We start from the raw sequence: 6669 nt of genomic DNA, 5'->3' as shown, positions 1-6669 counted from the left end.
TATTATTATCTAATAAATAAAAACATGAAATTTCTTGACACAATTAATATTAACCAACATTAATACATAACATATCTCCTTTCACTCCAACGTCAAAATAGAATTTACACATAGAAAAATTATTACCTTTCATAAAGACAAAGTATGCAGAATATAATTATTTCTTTAGACCGAATACCCACATTTCTTAAATGAAGAGAGATTTGTATCTGGAAGTATAAGAATGATTTATTCAAGTTTATGAATTTTTGTAATTTCCCAGACAACTACTTACTTCACTGAAAAACTGAAACTTAACACACATTGGTTATTGTAACCTCTGTAACCTCAAAGGACTGAAAATAGAGAACTACAACAGACAAAACTTTGTCAATTCTAACCTTTCCTTTGTCCTGGACAAAGGAAAAGGTGGTACTTAGACTGAGATGATGTTGATCATCAGGTAGGATAATCCTTACCTGCTCCTTTATTCAGAGGGCACATGGGACATGATGATTAGAGTTTGCATGATTCATGATTAACTTCTCTGTAAGACTAACACTTAGAATACCCTAATAGCTCCTACCTGATTTTTAAAAAATTGATATGATGACTATATTACCGAACAAAGAGAAGAGAGCTATGAAAAACTTTGGAACTACATTAACAATAACTGAAATGGAAGACAATGGAATTGGAATAAATGCTATAGTGTGTAGAGTATTGCATTTTGGGAAATAGACATAAAATGTTATTTACATGTTTACTTTTAAGTAGTTTGAATCTTAGTTTGTATCATGATGGTTAAATGAAAATGAATGTACATTTTTTTCAGAACTAAATGGAAAACACTTGACACTATATTAGACTTGGATGGATTTAATCCCAGTGCTATATAGTTGCTTAAAACTACCAGAATTATCTCTAAGCTCTGAACTAGGAGCAACTACAAACACATACACACACACACACACACACACACACATACACACACACAGAGGCTCATATACATATATACATGCATGCATACATACACACATATGGATGAGCATCTGGTTAAAAAAAAGCTATCTTTGTGGTTTATTTACTAAATTTAACTTAACCATAAATAATACACAATTAAATTTGCCATGGGTAGAACATTGCTATGTATTTTGCCTCCAAGAAATTCACTATTTTCTCACATAAGTGAGGAGTAAGCAGATCCATTCTGAAATATTCAGACTTTTCTCTAGGATGTAGATATCTCCAAGGAGTATGAGTAGAACTATGAGTAGAATGCAATTCTGAAACTATATCTCATCTTGGGAAAGGCAATTTTTCTGTATCAGAGATACAGATGCTTGGACTTCCTCATTTAATGGAGGAATAAACACGCCTTGATCAACAGGAGTGAAGGCATCAATAAAGAGCGAGAGCTGTAAGCAGGGGACAGGGTTTCTTTTTTTCTAATGTTACACTGGCAGAGGATATATAGAATATATTGAGGATATATAGAATCACTTAAAACAACAGCCAGAGTCTCAAACAATGGTAAACTGAAAGATTGAATCAATCAGAAAATTACGTGACATTATCCCTCTCCTACATTCTACAAACCTCAGTATAATAACAATGATTTGGCTGAGCTACAATGCACTGACTGTTTGGATGATCAACACCTGGGGAAACCCTCAAACAAAACAAGAAAAACAACAGCTTCCTGTGGGCTCTTGAAGGAATCAGCCACCTACAGCTGAAGTTACATAGGAGAGACCTGAGGACATCTCTGGACCGCAACCCCCCAAGCCCCTCTTCCTTAACAGTCATGGAGAAAAGCCAGGTTCCAATGGAGAAGCCTTTGCTCAGTAGCCCTCACTCAAGATGTGCAGCTCCTGAGTTGCGGCAGTGGAAGACCAGGGCAGCACGTGGTCTGTGAGGACAGGCCAGTCCTGGAAACCTTTTGCATATGCATAACTTTAGAGAAGTGAGCCCTCAGCTTTTGCAGACTTCATTCTCATGGCCAGGGTTTAAGGCCCCTACAGGGCAAGAAGCCAACCCAAATGGGGACCCCTGGGGGTCTTGGCCTTCTGCTGCACCCTATCTCCAGGAAGGGTAAACGCCCTTGCTGCTATATAGTGAAATGCAGATAGAGTTGGACAACCTCAATGTACAGAGTCAGGTCACCCTGGGGTGACAGCATAGGCCATCCGCGCCTCTTCTCACTAAGACCAGAACCATACTGAGGAAAAGGAGGGCCCGTATGACTGTGATGTCCACATGGTCCTCCCTTGGTCTACAAAAAAAATCTTCTTCAAGGCCCTACTTTGTTGGAACACTCCAGGAGGTGTCCCAGTTGGTATTGAACATCCACTGCATCCCCGGATTCACTCAAATTCTACCCCAGAATAAAATTCTGACTCCAGAACAGATCTGCTCTGCTCCTCAGGAACACATTCCCCAAAACCAATATGTGTTGCACCCCAGCATTCTTAGCCCACTTAGAAATCTGACCGTCATCCTGGGCCCCAGCCTTCTTTTCTCCGTGGGGATACACTCTATGACCGCCAGTCCTCATTTGTGTTCTCACTCACCCCAATGTTTCTACACATATGTGTATTGGCAGGATCAAACCCATGAGTCCCAATGGGCACAGCTCTCTTCCCCATGACCCTTAGCTTCTTTTGAGGTTTATGAAGGATGGAAAGTGATTCAATCCCTTAATTTTGCCAAACAAAGCCAGAAATGGCTCGTGTCAGTGTACTGAGGGGCCTGTAATACAATATCACATTTATTTCTCACTATTTTGTTTTGTGAAAGACCAAGACTCAGGTCCTGGCAGTGGCTTGGGAGTGGGGTGGTAGACCACTAGCCTTGCTGAGTTTATGCTAGGACCGTCCAGTGTCTTCTAGGACCCACTTTTTAACTGTCTTCACTGGAGACAGTGAGAGGCAGTGCACTGAGGACCCTTTAAGGACACTAATCCTTTTGGTGTAGTGTCACCCTCAGTCCCCAGATCCTTCCAAAGGTTTTTTTCAAATACCAATCTCAGGGAAGTAGGGGAGTAGCAGGAATCTGAAAGGACAGAAATGTTCCATCCAGGGCATTGTGCAACCACTGTGCTTTTCCTGCAGATATGTATGACCTCCATTCCATCCCTCACTCCCCCTCAATGTTTTTTTAGGGTTGCTGTTTTTTGTTTGTTTAGGGTACACTCCTGGAGATGCTCAGGGTTTACTACTGGCTCTGTACTCAGGAATTACTCTAGGGGATGCTCGGACGACCATATAAGATGCTTGATATTAAACCTGGGTCAACTGCATGCAAAGCAAGTGCTTATCTATTATACTGTCTCTCCAGCATCCCCCACAAACATTTTTTAAAGAAAAAAAGCATAATGTGAGCTGACAAATGAAAAGTATTCTCAAGAATACGGAAGGAATAGAGTAGTCACTCATCTTTTTCAGGGGCTCAGGGATGAGCTCTGAAGTACTGCACTATCTCAATAGTTTCTAAGCATAAATTTCTAAGCCTGGAATTTTCCAACATAAAGAGACATTTGGAGGAAAATGATATCTCTAACTATTATCCCACAATGAAAACAGACAAGCTAAGCAGGCTGTGAGAAGCCTGCCCTTAGGTGAAGGTGGATGAAAAACATAACAGAAGTTGTCTGCAAGAGGCAGCACCTGAAACATACAGAACTTATGGTGGGTCATCATCCTTCTGCTTGCAGAGATCACCTGAATATAGAATATTATTTTGACAAAGACAGGAGAATAGGCTAGACCAGGGCAAAGTTCTGAAAATGGAGTCAGAAACCAAATGAACCTGAATCTACAGCACAAGATTTCTCTGAACTTTATATAGCAGTTGGGGATTCTGTCCTATTGGTGAATCAGACTGTGACTTTCACGGAAGGGACAGCAGGAAAATAAAGAACACCGTATCAAGAAATGAGGTGCAAGAGGAACTGGTAAGGAAAGACACCCATAAATGGCATAATCTTGAGACACTGGAATTAGAATTACAAAAGATATCAGCATCAGCCTTGAAATTCCTTGTGGAATGCAGAAATTCATAAAGTGCTAAGTGTATTCAAATTCTCAGGCAATTTCTGAAAATTTTATAGATATTGACCATAAGAAACCTGTGGAACTCAGATATTTTTATGGAGCTGCATCCGTAGGTCACAACTAAATTGAGTAGAAGGTAACATTTCTAACAGATCAATAACAAAGTAGATCAAAGAAAAGTTTATGAATCATACAAAACGTGTGCGGGTAAACAGAACCAGACTGAGGACTACACACATGGAGTGCATCATGCTATCTGAAATGAGTCAGAAGAAGAGGGGCAGATATAGAAGGACTGCACTCCTTTGTGGAATATAAAATAACATAACATGAGACCGACACTCAAAGACAGTAGATATAATGGTCAGGAAGATTGCTCCATACTTGGAAGCCTGCTTCATGAGTGGGTGGGGAGAAGGCAGCTGAATAGAGAAGGGGTCACCAAGAAAATGATGGTTGGAGGAATCGGTTGGGATGGGAGTTGTGTGCCGAAAGTAGATAAAGGACTAAACATGATAGCCTCTTAGTATCTGCATTGCAAACCATAATGACCAAAAGTAGAGAGAGAGTATGGGGAATATTGTCTGCCATGGAGGCAGTGGGAAGGTGGGAAAGGGGGGGTGGGTGCACTGGGGATATTGGTGGTGGGGAATGTGCACTGGTGGAGGGATGGGTGTTTGATCATTGTGTGATTGTAACTCAAACATGAAAGCTTGTAACTATATCTCAGTGAATCAATAAAATAAACTGTAGCAATGAAGCACTGTCCTCTGTTTTTCATTGATTTGCTTGAACAGGCACCAGTAACATCTCCATTGTAAGCCTTGTTGTTACTGTTTTTGCATATCAAATACGCCTAGGTAGCTTGCTAGGCTTTGCCATGCTGGCGGGATACTCTCCGTAGCTTGCCAGGCTCTCTGAGAGGGACAAAGGAATCAAACCCGGGTCAGCCTCATGCAAGGCAAATGCCCTACCCGCTGTGCTGTTGCTCCAGTCAATAAAATACAATTAAAAAATGCTAAATAAGGAATTTATACTTGGCTGTATGCTTGGGGACTGGGGGAATTGCAGAATACTAACACATTTTAAGGAACTGCCTAAATCACCTATATAATTTCTCAAGGTGCCCAAGGGAATGATATCACCGACCTTTCATGAAGATGTGAACATGATTTTTGTCCTATTGTATGTTGGTTGTCCTATTATCTACTGAGGGGGTTATGCATGGGTCTTTGGGGGAGGACACAGATATTACTTTCTTTGGGGGAGGGGGAAGATATTGTTAGTTTTATTTTCTTTGAGGTGTTGGATAGAACCCAAGGCCTCACATTTGCAAAGCAAGTGCTCTAATGTTGAGCTATATCCCAAAGTTAATTTCTGATTTTTATTTTATTTTTTTGAGGGGGCCAACTCTGGCAGTGCTTTGTGCTTGGGGACTGCTCTTAGTGGGGCTTGGGGGACAATTTGTGGTGGGGGGGGGCTCAAGCAGGGGTTGGCCCTGTGGAAGGCAGGTGCCCTACCTGCTATACTATCTACCAAACCCCTTCCTTATTTCTTTTCTTTTTTTTTTTTGCTTTTTGAGTCACTCCCAGCAGTGCTATGAAGTTACTCCTGGCTCTGGCTCTGCACTCGGGAATTACTCCTGGAGGTGCGCGGAGGGCCATATGGGATGCTGGGGATCGAACCCGCGTCAACTGTGTGCAAGGCAAATTCTCTCCCCACTGTAATATTGCTCCAGCCCTCCTTCTGCATCTTAAAGGAAAATTCTTGCTCCCCACCTCCTTCCCCTGTCTTTCCCTTTATGGTTGTTGCAGCGACTGTGGGAGTCACATACACACGTGGTCCTGGTCCTTGCCAGGGTCACATACTCTAGCTGGGGTGCTCGCTCTTGTGCTCCCAGAGTGCTGTACCCTTTTCCTTGTGGCACTTGAGCAAGGTCTGGAGGCTTTGCTCGCTGGGGTATTGCAATACTCCCACATGCCCACAGGGGGCGCTGCAGCACTCCCACTTGCTCCCACTCCTGACCTCTGTGCTCTAACATCTTTGGTCCTGGGTTCTGTGCCAGAGATTCTCGGCTCTGTGGTTTTGGGGGAGTCCCAGAGAGTGACCAGAGAGAAATTGGACATGTGGGGGGACACTGGGCTTTGAACGACAGCCCCATCCTTGCAAGGCAAGTCTTGGCCACTGAGTGACCCCAGGAACCTTCTATGTAAACATTTTGTTTTATTTTTGCCAGGTAGGGCTTGAGCGTGTGACCACCTGAGGTACTGGGGGAAACGGATCAGGTTTCAGGAACCAAACCCAGGACTCCTTTCTTTTATTTTTTTTTTAATTGAACCACTATAGGACTGGAGGATAGCACAGAGGGTAGGGTGTGCACAGAGGGTAGAGTGTTTGCCTTGCACAGGGCTGACCTGAGTTCGATTCCTCCGTCCTTCTCAGAGAGCCCAGCAAGCTACTGAGAATATCCCGCCCACACAGCAGAGCCTGGCGAGCTACAGGGAGAGTATTCGATATGCAAAAAATAGCAACAAGTCTCACAATGGAGACATTATTGGTGCCCACTAGAGCAAATCGATGAGCAACCGGACAACAGTGCTACAAACTTGGCTGTGCTCTCTCCTGCATATTCCTG

At 42.8% G+C, this 6669-nt stretch overlaps 1 non-coding gene across 1 annotated transcript; it reads left to right on the top strand.

Annotated features, from left to right (window-relative positions):
• Positions 1-435: 435 nt before the first annotated feature.
• LOC129405330 (U8 small nucleolar RNA) lies at positions 436-570 on the top strand. The gene has a single exon (XR_008630498.1). It is a non-coding gene; the product is annotated as a U8 small nucleolar RNA (small nucleolar RNA).
• Positions 571-6669: the final 6099 nt, after the last annotated feature.

This window comes from Sorex araneus, chromosome 5 (assembly GCF_027595985.1).
Source record: "Sorex araneus isolate mSorAra2 chromosome 5, mSorAra2.pri, whole genome shotgun sequence".
NCBI lineage: Eukaryota > Metazoa > Chordata > Mammalia > Eulipotyphla > Soricidae > Sorex > Sorex araneus.
This window is presented reverse-complemented; position numbering and strand designations above follow the sequence as displayed.